Source organism: Megalobrama amblycephala, linkage group LG15 (genome assembly GCF_018812025.1).
Source record: "Megalobrama amblycephala isolate DHTTF-2021 linkage group LG15, ASM1881202v1, whole genome shotgun sequence".
Taxonomy (NCBI): domain Eukaryota; kingdom Metazoa; phylum Chordata; class Actinopteri; order Cypriniformes; family Xenocyprididae; genus Megalobrama; species Megalobrama amblycephala.
The window spans coordinates 28,325,830-28,340,533 of NC_063058.1; the positions used below are offsets into that span (position 1 = coordinate 28,325,830).

Below are 14,704 nucleotides of genomic sequence, written 5' to 3' on the forward strand. Positions count from 1 at the left end.
TAGTTTATTTAAGGCTGTTTCTATGGTGATATTTTAATGGCAAACGTCGAGAGCGCATCCAAGTGATGCGCGAGCACAAATGGCTCTTCTCTCGATCAGATACATGCGTGTGCTGAAACTCGAACTCTCCTTGCATCAGATATCAGCGAGAGCATGACTCGCAACAACACTCATGAAAAGAATGTGCTTTTGGGTCAAAATTGTCACCTTGCTGCATGGATATAATGCAAATAAAACATCCAGTTGACATTAACTTGAGTTAAATAAGAAACGAACTAGCGCTGAAACGTGTTTTTGAAATCACGCTGAGGAACGTTGTGGCTCGTGTAATAGTCTTCAGACATGCAATCTATCGCTTGACTCTTCTTTACAGGGAAATCACTAACAAAATGCACACAAACATACTGAGCACCCCCACCGGCAGAAACATAAATGAGAGTACAGTTCCTAGCCATATCGACCTAGAAAATCAGAACTTTTCATTTTCCGTCGGTCTTAGTACACAATGTAACTACAGAAGAGTCAAGTTTGAAATAGCAAAAATATCAAAACTCTATGGTCATTTTTGAGTGAGATGCTAACAGTCTAATCAGATTCAATGATCTATGCAAAGCTATGCTAAAAGTGGTACCGCCAGACCCAGAGATCGGCTGAATGGATTTGAAAACGGTAAAACTCAACTGTTTAACTCTAGTGGAGTTGGAAAATGAGCCTATTTCCTGTCAGAGAACATCTCCAAGATGCTATGCACCATATGACTAGTAAGTCAAACCTCAAATCACAGCCTGTGTTCTGCCCACTTATCTGCTGCCTGCCCTTTGGGTTATTTGCTCTGTCTTGGACTTGTGATTGATATCTGCCTGCCCTGATCTACTGCCTGTTCCACATCCACGATTCTGCCTTGTCCCTGCTGTACCTGTTTGCCACTGTTTGACCCTTGCCTGTTTGACCACAAACATTGCTTAATAAAGCCTGCACTTGGATCCCACGTAAAGGCATTATGTGTGCATTATAAGAATACCCTTATGATGCATTATGAATGCAGGCTTCATCTGGTGCTATAATGCATCATACTCTTAAAAGTTAGAACTACAAATAGCTAAGTATTTTAATATATTATAACTACTGTTATGATTATTTATCAGTTGATAAAACATGTTATAATGTTGTTTATAATGCATTATTCATGTACTGTAATGCATTAAGAGTACCCTTATAACGCATTATAAATAAAGGCTTTTTTGTGTAAAGAAAATGCTGTACTTATTATTAATAAAGTACAGACAAAAAAAAAAAAAAAAAAACTTATTAACCAATATTTTTTTTCTATTCAAATCCGTTTCGGATTGGTAATAATACAGAAGGAACACATGAACAGAAACATTAAAATACTGATTCTGCTCAGAGTGAACCGATTGATTTTTTTTTATTTTTTTTTTGCTGAAGCAGAAGCTCTAACAGATGTTCTCTTGAGCAACAAGTTGTCTTTATGTACGTGCTTGACACACATACTCACACCTCGCCACACTTCCCGTTATGTTGATTTCACAAGTGCTTCTTAGAAAAGAACATGCAGTTATTTTCCACTGGTGCAGGCTGTTTTACACAAGAACAGAGAGGAAACAAGTATCAATACATCATGTTATAAATCTAGAGAATAAATGATAAACAATACATTTTTCTTCTACACCTTCAGATAATGATTGACTTTGTTTTGTCAGACTGCCAGAACAGGCATGCTGCTTACCACTTTTCAAATGATTACTGTCATGTATTAGAGTCAGCTTTATTGTAGCCTGGTCTCATTGTTAATATGTACAATATGCACACATTAGCAGCATTTAATCGCAGCATTATTGCGTTTTTACAGCAAAAATTCGGCACAACACCGGTACATGTAAACACCATATAGGATTAGATAACATCTCATGTTAACAGTCCACTGAATCTTTCAATTCAAAAGTCCTCAGACCTGATTTATGACAAGATTTTAGAGTAAGCGTTCTGAACTTGAGCTTCTTGACAGTTCGATTTAGCTGGCGCTAGGGCTGTCACGATATCAGATTTTTCACACCACGGTTATCGTGGTCAAAAGAATTCACAATATCGATGTTTCGCGATATCTATAGAAACCTTGAAAAAAACCTAATGTTATCAGTCAAATTCATCTTTACTTTATTTTGTCTCTTTTATTCTTTTTTTTAAAAGGCCAATGAATCACACCATTGCATACAACAACTACATTTAAGGGTAATCAGATACTGATAAACACTTGATAAACAAACAACTGATAAACACAAGGCACAATTATTTAATTTTTGCATTCTCTGTCTTTAGAAAAAGCCTTTAGTATATCTGATTATCTGATTTCAAGATGGAGTAACAAACACTGCCTGAATGTTTTCCGAAGAACTGAAAATGCACATTTTAAAGACCATGCTGTGTGATTTTATTTAGAGGCAGAAATTATAATATTTGTTATAGTATTCTATACAGTGATAAAGGCTATGCATAGCATTATAAATATTCATTATCCTGACGAAAATAACCAAGACAGCTTGAACACAGACAAACCATATACTGTCAAAATAGTGTTAATTCTCTTCATGTTAAATCATTCAAAACGTCTCTATCTGCATTTTAAATGCACATTTCATACAGATTACTTAGTCAGATAGTAGCCTATTTCTTTTTGTTTTTAATTGTTTCGTTTAAAAGTAGACATTTCAAGCTTTCTATGGATATATTTCTAATGTCTGTGAGCCAAGCAGCCTATACGCTGAGTTTTGGTTAATTTATGAGACATGCTCCAGTTCACGTGCAAGTGATCGCGCCGGTGGCTCAATTATATTGTCTGCTTTATTTGCTTCTTCTTTATTATATCCAGGCAATTGGTTGATGAAATAGTGATTCAAATTAAGATACATTTTTTACAAAATGAAAATCACTTTAACAAATGGCTTTCTACAAAACAAAACTTAATGAAGTGGTCAAAATCAAGTCTGACCCACTCCATTTCTCACGATATATTGCGCATCTTATGATGTAGCTATCCTTACTCATGCTGTTCACTTTCATAATCAACATAGATTAAATAAAAAAACACATAATATTTAAAGATAAATATGAAACTAAAAACGTTTTCACTCACATGCTCGCTGTGTAGAGAATATCCTCTGTCTTATCAGACGACATGATTTTGCACGGCAGTAGCAGCTGCGGCATGCTTCATCTTCTTCTGTTTTATGTCAGATGGCAGCGTTAAGGTGAAATACCGCCACCTATTGTACTTTGGGATGTCAACCAGGTACTGGCACTGGATTATTTACGTGTTAAATTATCATGTGTATTATTCATTTTAAATATTACGGTTATCTCGATATATTGTCAGACACATAATTAACACAATATCGATTTTTCATGTTTTAAATATCACGGTTATTATCAATACCGGTATATTGCGACACCCCTAGATGAAAGATGGCGTATTGTATCGCTAGTGCCATCATTCCCAGGGTGGTGAGGCCTTTCTTCAGCTTTTGCTCCCAGCATCTTTAAAGACTGTAGTGATGCAGCAGCTTCATGATGAGCATGGTCATCAGGGAGTGGAACGCACAACAGAGCTGGTCCGACAAAGATGTTTTTGGCCAGGTATGTCTGATGATGTTAAGCGATGGTGCCAACAATGTGAACGCTGTACTGTTGCTAAGGATGTCTTTCCTCAAGTCCAGACATATATGGGCAATTTGTTAGCTTCAAGACCTAACCAAATTCTGGCTATTGATTTTACATTGATTGAGCCATCACAGAATGGAGAATGTTCTTGTCCTGACTGATGTGTTTTCCAAATACACCCAGGCGGTGCCAACTCGTGACCAGAGAGCATTTACAGTGGCGAAGGTGTTGGTTAATGAGTGGTTCTACAAGTATTGGCGTTCCAAGTCGCATCCACTCAGACCAGGGAAGGAACTTCGAAAGTATCCTTATTTGTCAATTGTGTGAGTTGTATGGCATTGAACGGAGCCGAACCACACCAGCCCATCCTACTGGAAATGGTCAATGCGAGAAATTTAATCGCATCCCTGCACAATTTACTGCACACTCTACCCTCTTGTAAGAAGAACTGGGCTCAAGTGGTTTTCTCCTATAATACTACCCCACACCAGTCTACATACCAATCTCCATATTTCTTAATGTTCGTGCAAGACCCACAATTTCCTGTTGACGTTCTCTTGGGTAGGATTGAGGCTCCCACTCAAGGTAGTGATTCATGACTGGATTTATGACCATCAGGCTAGACTTCAAGTGGCCTTTGATGGGGCTAGAAGTCACATGAAGGCTGCAGCAGACTGTAGAAAAGAGCGAGATGACCGGAGAGTACAGGATGAACCTCTATGTCAAGGTGAGTTGGTGTATTTGCAGGACCTTTGTGTGCGAGGCTGGGCAAAGATTCAAGATTGCTGGAGTTCTGTGGTTTACAAATTGCTGCGAGCCCCTACACCTGGTGGGTCTGCGTACACCATTGCCCCTGTTGATGATTTGGAAAAAGTTAGACATGTGCATCATACCCTGTTCAGCTCAACCATCTGGGCAGAATTGAGCACAGCCTTCTAACTCAGTTTCAGAGTCTGATCAAGTATCGATGGAATCTGGGGACCTATCGGATGACGATATGTGTTTGCTGGTGTCTTCAGAGCAAGAAATTTCCCTTCCATTTATAGTGCCAAGTGTTCGTCCATCTTTGCCGCCTCCTACTCCTGCTCCATCTTTGCCCCGAGGGTATGTCCATGTCATCTAGTAGTGTCCCTGATCTTGAGCCTACTCTAGTCACTAGGCGAGGAATCATGGACTCTTCAGTGGCATCAGAGGGCATAGTTCCTACTGTAAGAGCACATTTACGTCAGACTACACGAACAACTGCAGGCTACCATTCCAATGTCCATCACTTGCCAGAGACAATGGGGGATAGAGGGGGTATTGTGAACTCTCAGATAACTGTAACAAACAATGTTTCCACTCTCTTTAGGCCTTGGAGTTAATATCGTCGGGTCGACGAATTTTAAACCAGGGAGTAGAATGTGACAGGTTAAGTTTCTTTATTTGTTTAATGGTGTATCTCAACTCAGGAGACACGCAGACACGTTTTCATAGTTGCAGATCATAGTCTAAAAATGTGTGTGTTATCAGGGATGTGTGTGCGTGGAGTGACAATCGAGCGCAGGTAGCATAAAGTTATAGTAGTCTGAGTTTCGCTTGGGAGTTAAGACATTTTTCTCGTGGGTTCTTTTTTTGGGAAAGGGGAAATCATTTAAAAACGGTTTTACTATTTGTTTTTTTTGTTTTCAGGTGTGGCCTAAGAGCTTTGATGCCGGTTTGATACGCCTGTTTGATATACCTGTTCTTATATACCTCTTCTACACCTTTTTGATATACGCGTTTCATTGATTGAGCTCCATATTGCCATTTCACTAATACAACTGGCTGTGGACGTCGCGGTTCTGCACCGCTGATTGGAACAGTGTTTTAAAGATTATTCTGCCCAACTTATTTGTACATTTAATTTATTCAGTTATAGTCATAGTGCCTGCGGACAACTGGAAATAACTTGTTCCCTTTCGAAAGGGAACTCAACTCTGCGTTGGAATACACAATGGGGAACGTCACGTGACCCAGGTGTCTGAAAACCAACTATCCAACAACTCCAATCCCTATTGGCCGGCGACAGCCTATGACGTAATTGTTATGATACAGACGGGTCGGACACAGAGAATCACAGGTAAGTGTTGTTTATTGACAACAGTGACAATGATTAAGACACAGCAGAGCATTGACTGATGAAATGAGCAACAATGAAGAAGTATGAGATGAATAGTTACAGTCCTTTTGTCTTTTGCAGATATCAGAGTCCTTAGAGATCGCTGGAGGTAAGTGAGCACTCACACACACAGAAACAAGAGGAGCAGGGATCACACTGGAGACAGGTAAGTAGAGAGTCCAAGAGTCTGTAAGCATTTGGGGTATGTACAAACGAGACCGGACGTGGAGTGGTGTGTGTGCGTGCTCTTTTATAGTGCGAGTGATGATTGGCTGATGAGGTGCAGGTGTGCGTGATCAGTATTCTGGTGAAGGTGAGCGTTGTGATTGGGTGATGGTGGAGCCTGGCGTGTCTGTGACACATGAATGATTTACACAATTTTTTTCTGTTTGTGTTTCATGCAATGAAACTGAACGGTGACTGCATTATGCCTGAGATCTGCTTTTGGGATCCACAGACAGACTCAAACAGGTTTGGAATGTTACAAGGATGAGGAAATTATTTTAATTTTACATCTACCACTTTAATAATGTTACTAACAGTAAATTTTGTACTTTGCAGGGATCTTGGCCTAGTTTGCTGAAACAAAAATCCTCCTGTAGACCTGAAAATCATTGAAGTGCCTGGATCATCCACCAGAAAAGAGAAAAAAGAAGCCTAGCAGAAAACAAAGCTGCTGTAACTTTTTACTTTTCTGATTAATTACCTCAAATGTATCTTGTGAAGATTTTATTATTGATTGGATTTTATGTTGCCGTGAGTACAGGTGCAGTCACATTTGTGGCATTTCTGTTAAATCACTCAGGCAAAAAGGTCCATTGATCATTATAAGCAATATAGTGACATATTATATGACGCAGCTCACATAGGAGTCACTTTTAATCAGCTTTCTGTTGGTCAAATCTGGCGAATTTCAGTAACCAACTTGGATACTTAGTGAAATTTTTGACCACATATGAAATTAAAGGGTTACTTCAGGATTTAACATTAAGCTTTGTATTAGTAGAATACCACTAGTATTTTCGAATTACCGTGCTTTCCCCCTTCATATCAGCCCGAGATGAGAGATTTATGCATTTTTATTCTGTAAAAAAGCCTCTGATGACGCAAAAATCGTCATTTTGTGTCATCGGAGGCTTTTTTGGCCAGAGGCATAAAACTACAGCCAGTAATAGCAGGTAGTTCCGCATTTTTTCACCACGCCCATACATATGCGCGTTTGAGGTTACTCACGGACATAGATCAAAGATTTTATCAAAAGTGGGTGTCAATTATATTTTTAAGCTTAACATATTTTGTTATAGTCTGCACTACATCAGTGGTTCATCTCGCAAATTTATCGGTCTCTGCAGTCATCTCAACCAATACAGCAACAGGCTTTTGTGGTAACGTTAGCATAAATAGATAAATAGACTAACTCAGTTTTACAGAACAGTGGCTTTACTTTGATAACAGTCAACTTATATGCAACTTATATGTAATTGTCTATCTAACGTTACTTTGCTAAGTTTGCAGTTTTACTGCTACCTATGTGCTACCTACAACACTACATATAGGCTACTGTATTATCAGTCTAGTATCAGCGAGTCTTACCTCTAGGCGAATACGCTTAGTACCAGATGCCCAGGCTGTTCGTCCTCTGGGAAAGTGAATATCGATCGCGGTGTCCTTCAGAATGGTTCTCTTCATTGCAAGGATATTTGGTTCGTAGTCCTCGTGCTTGAAATGGAGACTACATATTCTGCGGTTTTTTAGGTTTTCTATAACGGTGTCATCTCCAAACTTCGGGTGTTTGATGGCCCGCAGCCACTGTTTACATCGCTCCAAATCTTTAACTTAATCGGAAAATGATGGAAACGTACTTGTCCTTTCCTGGTCTTGGGTGTACATCCAGGTACAAAGCAATTTAGCACCATTTCGCTGTAAATGTATGAACTAACTCACGATTTATAGAATTAATATGTAACAAAGCAAGCCTAGTTGTTTGAATTTTCCTGGTAATTCCGCCTGTAACCGATAGGCGTGGTTTGGGCGTGGCCTCGCAGGGGCAGCAAAACAAGTGCATTCTGGGAGTTGTTGTCTTTCATCCACATTAGTCAAAAATACATTTTCTGCCTTTTCTCAGTCTAGAAAGCTCCAAATTCAAAAATAATTTCACATTTCTACTACATAAATGACCAATTTTAAATACACATTCATCTTTCCAGGGGTGAAGTACCCCTTTAATGATTGTGTGGATTTCTATTGAAATTACTGGAATTCATTCTCCAAACAGCAGCAAATTTTACTGCACCTTAAAGGGTTAGTTCACCCAAAAATGTAATTTCTGTCAAGAAGAACGAAGGTCTTAGGGGTCTAAGGTCTGACACCCTCATGTCGTTCCACACCCCTAAGACCTTCGTTCTTCTTCCGAACACAAAATTAAGATATTTTTGATAAAATCTGATGGCTCAGTGAGGCCTCCATTGACAGCAAGATAATTAACACCTTCAGATGCCCAGAAAGCTACTAAAGACATATTTAAAACAGTTCATGTGACTACAGTGGTTCAACCTTAATGTTATAAAGTGACGAGAATACTTTTTGTGTGCCAAAAAACCAAAATAATGACTTTATTCAACAATATCTACTGATGGACGGTTTCAAAACACTGCTTCATGAAGCTTTGAAGCTTTATGAATCTTTTGTTTTGAATCAGTGGTTCGGAGTGTGTATCAAAGTCCCAGCAGTGAACCACTTGAAATTTTGAAACACTTATCACTAACAAAGCCTCGTTTACTGAAATCACGTGACTTTGGCAATTTTTTATGCGCTAACTAACCACTGATTCGAAACAAAAGATTCATAAAGCTTCGAAGCTTCATGAAGCAGTGTTTTGAAATCGCCCATCACTAGAAATTGTTGAATAAATTAGTATTTAGTATTTTTGGCACAAAAAAGGTATTCTCGTCGCTTCATAACATTAAGGTTGAACCACTGTAGTCGCATGAACTGTTTTAAATATGTCTTTAGTAGCTTTCTGGGCATCTGAAAGTGTTAATTGTCTTGTTGTCAATGGAGTCTTCACTGAGCCATCGGATTTTATCAAAAATATCTTAATTTGTGTTCCGAAGATGAACGAAGGTCTTACAGGCCTGTAAATGTGGTAAATGGAAGCTTAAACATGTTTGTTTACCATGCAAGAACCAGCGAGGTTCATTCTTGTGTTACATAGCACATTTGAGCTTCAGCAAGAACCAATGAGTTGGTTCGGTTGAGCTTCTTGAGTTTTTTTTTTTGCCGATCACTGTTGAATAAAAGCCTAAAATAAATCTGTTCACCATTTAAAATGATCGAGTTTATTCAGAAAATTTGGACAAAACCACTCAATTCATATGGATTAGTTTTACAATCTCTTTATAAACTTTTTGAAGCGTCAAGTTGGCTGTTGCATAGCTGTCTATGGAGGGACAGAAATCACTCAGATTTCATCAAAAATATCTTCATTACATGAGGGTAATGAATGTAATTAATGACATTTTTAAAACACTGATTTATTACATGGAACGTTTGTGTTTCAATGCATTTTGTTGATGTCTATTCTTGTATAGCCTATTGTATATAAATGGTTTGTTATTCATGTTGCTTATGTATTACACTATTTTTTAAATGTGTATTGATATTAAGCCTATTGCTTTTTTTAAGTGCATGCAAGTGTATGTAATAAAGTGGATCTATATGCAATAAACAATTTTTATTTTGCATTTGTTTCAGTTTTTCAATTTATTTATTATAATAGAAGTTAAGGGTAACCATAGTACCAACATGAAAATAAACTAATAAAAAAAAAATAAAAAAAGAAATTATGAGTTTATTGTCAACATTTTATCTCAACTTTTTTCTTGAAATTTAAATGACATTTTTCTCATAATTTAACGAGTTTATTCTCGTATTTCAACAACTTTTTTCTTGTAATTTAATGACTTTATTCTCAACATTTTATCTCGACTTTTTTCTCGAAATTTAACAACTTTAATCTCAAAATGGTTTTATTTTTTTATTATTGCTTGGCCCTAATCCTCTTCCATATTGATCTGTATGATGTGGTCGGTTTTTTTTTGTTGTTTTTTTTGTTTTTATTCCAAAAGCACCTTGTGCTTTATACAACTTTTTATTTTACTTGGAAAATATCACATTCATGTGAAAAAATGTTCTAAGCCAAACTTTGAACATTTTATAAAAGAGATTAAACAATATGGTACTACATCAGACAAAATTAATAACAAAAAAGCAAGAAAGACAAATGAACCTTTTGTTACTTTAAATTGTTATAATTTTTCCCCTGACATGAATTATTTCACTTTACATATTCTTATGTTTAATTGTTTTGTACTTGTTGTGAGTTGTATATGCTTGTACAAATCTTTGTATATATTTGTTTGCATTAATTTAAAGAATAAAATAAATAAATAATGTTTATTACGTTATATGGAGAGGGCGGGGTTTATGACCTATACTGCACTCAGCCACCTGGGGGCGATCGAGACGCTTTGGCTTCACTTTCAGAACTCTTGTGGCGCTTGATAAGGAGGAGATCAACATCTGAGGAAGATCACGTTCATCAGCAGTGTTCAAAGGTAAAATAACTCGCCTACCGTTATTAATAAACTTTATTTAACGTAGCAGTCATTCATGTAAAAATGAGATATTGTTACATACATGTTTGATATGTAGTTTAAACTTAGTGCTAACTAAGGCCTATTTAAGTACACATGGATATATTAAGCCTAAAGTACCCGGAGGTGTACCAAGCGTTTGTTTGTAAATAACTTCATCTATTCTGTCTCTTAAGTACGATGAAACATTAGTATTTTACTTAGGATCTATTGGCTAAACAGATAATAAGATACAATCATAGTTAGCACTTAATATTTCTGTATATGGCCAAATCATTCACAAAATCGTACATAAAGGAATGTTTACGCTCAGGCTCGAAGCGTCTAAGCCAATAAGATTTGCTGAATTATAAACCAATGAAATTGTGCCCCGCCCCTTCGTCCAGACCGCTTGGAATCGTGAATCGTGGAACGCGTTATTGTGACGTCACAGTGCGCGCAGCCGCTTCATAAATCGAGTCAGTTGAAATTCAGCTCTTTGTCGGAGTTTAAAGCTGCTCTTTGGTCTCTTGCGATCGATCTGTAGTACTGAGTGTTACAAGTCTACCGCTAGAACCAACAGGCAAATACAGTGTTCACGCAGCTCGTTGAGATGGAGCATCTGATGACTGTTACATTGGACACTATGTTTGAATCTTTCCACTGGATCTGGAAAGCTGTAGCAGCTTGGACTCATTCGAGGACGCTCAGGTTGAGCCACTGAGTGGCGCTGTGAAGCCGGCTGACAGAAAGCCCTGCAGTAGCAGCTGCCAACAGCTCCCGACAGAGGCGCCTCGACCACCGGCTGTCCCTACAGTCGCCTGGGAGGACGATTCAACAGGTAACTGACAACGTTAATTAATCAAACCGCAGGAGACAATTACTTTGTGACTTCTATGTAACACGGCATCAGCACTGTGTTTTTTAACTTTTCAAGTGTTCTTGGAAATTTGCTGAGCACAGAAACAATGCAAAAGCTGATAATTATTCACATGAACTCGCTGCATTAGGACAGTTTTACTCGTGAATCATGTAGCTGTAATCTGTGCTGATAAAAACAATGTTTCTAATCAACATTCATTCATATACTCTATATTGTGTATTTTTTTAAAAATATATATTTTTTGCATGTTGTTATTTCCTGTTTACTTCTTCTATTTTATTATCTGTGTCTTGTCACTGTCATTCTGTCTCTCATGTGTAAACATACCTGGCAATAAAGCTCTTTCTCACTCTGATTGTTTGCAGAAAAGCGCACACAAGGAAGGAAACTCTTTGCTGGCCTCCGGAGAGCGTGGAAGTCGATAAAAGGATCCTTCCAAACCCAGGAAGAAACCCAAGTGTGTGCTTTTGTGCCTGAGGATCCATCGCAGGAGCTTCCACACTCATCCGGCGTGGATCCGACGGGCACAGATCCGCGGGAGTCTGAGCCAACAGACAGTGAGTCTCCAGATATTACCACTCTGATTCATGTCTATGTCAGCCTGATGCTTCTGGGTTTAGTTTTCATTTTTCCTCGTCTTCTGCTGGTTCCTCACCTGAAAGACCACCAAAAGATCTGTAAGGTCATTTTTTTAGTGTGTGGAAAAAGCGCCAATTACTAAAAACTAAACTAGCCAATCAGATTTCTCTTTACCAATCCCACACCCATACCACACAAACACATTTGACTTCACAACACACAAACGCACACCTTTATTTATTCTCATTCCCTCTTGCTTTCTTAGTATGTCATGAGTGCACAGATTAATAACCAATTTGGGGAAAAAACTGGCATTAGGTTAGTGCCCTTTATGGTACGCACAATTAGGATAATTACGGTGTGACTTCAATGTGAAACAGCATCAGCACTGAGTTTGTCATTTTTCTAGTGTTGTTGGAAATTGGCCCAGAAACTCTCATGAACTCACAACATAAAGCAGCTCTACATTAGGACAGTTTTACTAGTGAATCATTCAGCTGTAATCTGTGCTGATAAAAACAGATGTTTCTAATCAATATTCATACATGTACTATCTATTTTTGTCTATTGTGTATTTTTTTTAAATATATATATTTTTTGCATGTTGTTATTTCCTGTTTACTTCTTCTATTTTATTATCTGTGTCTTGTCACTGTCATTCTGTCTCTCATGTGTAAACATACCTGGCAATAAAGCTCTTTCTCACTCTGATTGTTTGCAGAAAAGCGCACACAATGGTGGAAACTCTTTGCTGGCCTCCGGAGAGCGTGGAAGTCTAAGAAAGATTCCATCCAAACCCAGGAAGAAACCCAAGTGTGTGCTTTTGTGCCTGAGGATCCATCGCAGGAGCTTCCACACTCATCCGGCGTGGATCCGACGGGCACAGATCCGCGGGAGTCTGAGCCAACAGACCGTGAGTCTCCAGATATTACCACTCTGATTCATGTCTATGTCAGCCTGATGCTTCTGGGTTTAGTTTTCATTTTTCCTCGTCTTCTGCTGGTTCCTCACCTGATCTGCACAGGTGTATTTTGAGTTCATTCTCATGCTGTATATTAACATGTTGTTGTGCATTTTTCAGGATCCTTTGAATCTCCTTATGATGTGGGATTGAAACTGAAGTCGAGAGGTGGTGTCAGTTATCATGTAGGATTTCGAAACTCTGATGACAAACGAGTATGTTGCCCTTTCTGTATACACATATATATTCATATATTCTGTATATTTCTGTCTTTACTCTTTCAGTCCTGATGTAAGCATTAATGTTTACAGTTTTGATCAGAAAGGTACAGACTGTTAGATTAGATGTACACAAACAAAAATAAATCAGTTTACAAAAATGTTCTTCATTTTTCAGGTATTGATCAAATTTATTAAGAAGAACCAGCCTGAGAAACTAGTGGAATTGGTAAGCTGAAAAGACTTTATTCTTCATAAAATGTTTTATTAAATTCTAATTTGGTAATTGATAAGTTTGTATGTAGACAGTATAAGATATCATTGAAATTGTAAAGTACATTGCTTTCATCTTCGGCAGCCCTAGAGTGGAAAATGAAGTGTACCGGGCCTTTATTTAGGAGATTTGAGATCAGTAAGGAGTTAACTAAGCTTTTGTCAATCTCTTTTCTTTAGCCTGGGTATTCCTACCCTTTAAGTCAAGAGGCAGCTGCAACGTTGATGGTGCAAAAGCCTCCAACTAGCGAGCATCTCGTACAATTATATGATCACTTTGTCATGGAAGATCAAGACATCTTGATTATGGAGTATCCAAGTTCCTACATCAGCCTGTTTGAGTATGTCAACCGAAACAGAAGTAACCTGACCGAAACTGAGGTGAAACTCATCATTCGGGGGCTCATTGTTGCTCGTCAGCACTGCACGAGTCGTGGTGTTTATCATCGCACACATATGAAAAACATCCTTGTCCACACAAAAACCCTGCATGTAAAGCTGATGGACTTTGGAGGCGCACTGCTCGTCGAAGAAAGACGTGAGTCGGCTTTTTAAGCACAGTTCACTGATGACTTATTTACTACAGTTCACTGATGATGTTTTACTGAACACTGAGCATGTATTTCTTACAGGAGATGATGAACCTGTATTAATCAGTGCAATCAGAAATTACGGTGAATGGGCAACAACTGATGACTTACGCATACTGCTGGATCTGCTGGTCCCGACAATAACTCGTTGCTTTTGGATAAGACCACGCGTCTCCAAAGGTGAGACCAATAACTAGTGTGAAAAACATATAAAGCCCTGACATGAGTGACCGTAAAATTATCAGTGGGCATCCAGAGAAAGTCATAGTAACAAATGCAGTGTGTTTCATGGTAACATTACCTTACATGAACTACATGTCTCAATCAAACATGACCAATCAGTTCTCTTCTAAAAAACGTTTACAGAATGCCTGGATCTTCTTGAGCACCTTCATGATGTAAAGTCGCGGATGACGTTACAGGCTATGTTGGCTCATGACTGGTTTAAAAGAAAACCAAAGAATAAGAAAAGTAAGCATGAGAAAAAGAGATTTTTTTAAACATTTTTTGACACATTAAGGCCACCTTGGCACCTCTTGACCATAATTAATATCATGCTCTCATTATTTGCCAGGTTCCCCTGCATTGGCAGCTCAGGGCCTATAGTTCAGCTGTATGGGTCATCAGCCGGTGACGGTTCACTCCTTTAACCTTGGGGCGTCTCCCTTCTGCATGATCAGCCAGGGACCCCGGGGACGGTTCACTCCTTTAACCTTGGGGTGTGGATAAGACCACGTGTGTCCAAAGGTGA

General features: G+C 38.4%; 1 long non-coding RNA gene across 1 annotated transcript; it reads left to right on the forward strand.

Annotated features, from left to right (window-relative positions):
- The first annotated feature begins 4,279 nt into the window (after positions 1 to 4,279).
- LOC125247977 lies at positions 4,280 to 6,878 on the forward strand. The gene is made up of 3 exons (XR_007180210.1): positions 4,280 to 5,776; positions 5,897 to 6,286; positions 6,377 to 6,878. It is a non-coding gene; the product is annotated as an uncharacterized LOC125247977 (long non-coding RNA).
- Positions 6,879 to 14,704: the final 7,826 nt, after the last annotated feature.